Raw genomic sequence first — 1,568 nt, forward strand, 5'->3', positions numbered from 1 at the left:
CTGGTTAGCAGTCAAGTGCCTTAGGCACTATGCTACCAGAGCTCCTACTTGTACACTGAGCACATAATCTGAGAAGCTGGATTATATGAAGAAGGTGGCTTATAAAAAGAGATATTTATGCTAATGGTGGTAAAATATTTTGGAAAAGGATAGCAATAATGTTGGCACAACATGAAAAATGTCATCAATGTCCCTGAGCTGTAAATGGGGAAGTTGTTACTTTGGCAAATGTCTTGTGTATGTTTTCACCACAATAAAGGTGGGAAAAAGAAAAGAAAAAAAAATTCAGTGAAAATATTTAAAAAGCCATGCTGATTAAAGGGGGAAATGCAAATGCAACAGTGACACAGTGCTTAGAGATGTGTGCACTGAAGAAACCATATGGTGTTCTGTATAAAAAGAAAAATATTCCAAGGCCATTTGAGGATCAGACATCACTGGAATTCTCGAAGAAGTCAGATTGTTCTTTACTCAAGTTTGGCTCTCATAATAAGCAGTCAAATAATCTAGTAATACGTATAACTACCATGTGCTAGGTATGATTGAATTAGGTATTGAGAAGTTTGTCTCTTTAAAAGATACTGAGAACAATAAATGTCCTGAGGGAATAAAACCCATGTTAACATTTGCTGGTGATGATTTTGATATAACCAAAGACAACAGACAACTAAAAAGTTGTTGTCTTGCTATCTTCAGAGGCCCCCACAGTATCACCCAGCCTGGCTGGTTTAGAGTTCACTTTACTGCACTGCACTCAATGTGAAGATTCACTTTTGAAGCTATAAGTAGCCGTTGAACATCTGGTTGCAGAACTCCATGAATTGAGTTGGAAGATATGGCACCCTCACTGGATCTGGTTCTGCAGAGGACACACTTGGCATCAAATGACTTTTACAAGTTATCTGTCAAAATGCCGAAAGCTCTCAAGCCAAAGAAAAAGAAAAATATCTCTCATGATATTTTTAATAACAACTTATGGAAGGAGTCACATACAGAAGCAAGACCTATGCAAATTACAAACCAGAATAGTGAGGGTTGAAGAAGCTACTGGAAAAAAGGATAACAGTAAAAAATAAGAATAAATCAAAGATAATTTTTTAAAAATTGATGGAAATTAGGCAAAAACTACAGTTTTATTTTATTCTGTTTAAGAGAATTATTAAGCATCCATTACTACTTTCAGACTTTCTTCTAAGATTTTATTTATTAATTAATTTATTATTTATTTTTGCAGTGTTCCCTTTGTTCCCCTCCCACCCCAGTAACCAACAAAGAGAATTTCCTTTCATATATAAACCTTTTCTTGACTTTTTACAATAGTGGACTAATACAATATTTGTCCTTCTGTGATTGACTTATTTCACTCAGCGTAATGTCCTCTAAGTTCATCCACGTTCTGCGGTGTTTGGCAGATTGTACATTATTTTTTGGTGTTGCATAGTTGTTCTGGTTACCTAGTGCCACTCTGACAAGAAATATACCACAAATGGGATGGCCTTAACGAGCAGGAGTTCATTCTTACAATTTGGAGGCTTTACATCCAAGTTAAAAGTGCCAGGCTTTAGGGG

The 1,568-nt window shown here is 35.8% G+C and overlaps 1 pseudogene; it reads left to right on the forward strand.

Moving 5' to 3' along the window:
• The window catches only part of LOC103196133, an 8,023-nt pseudogene extending 6,922 nt beyond the window's left edge, over window positions 1-1,101 (forward strand).
• The last annotated feature ends 467 nt before the right edge of the window (window positions 1,102-1,568 follow it).

This window comes from Orycteropus afer, unplaced genomic scaffold (assembly GCF_000298275.1).
Source record: "Orycteropus afer afer isolate SDZICR_OR568_19922 unplaced genomic scaffold, OryAfe1.0 scaffold00005, whole genome shotgun sequence".
Classification (NCBI taxonomy): Eukaryota; Metazoa; Chordata; class Mammalia; order Tubulidentata; family Orycteropodidae; genus Orycteropus; species Orycteropus afer.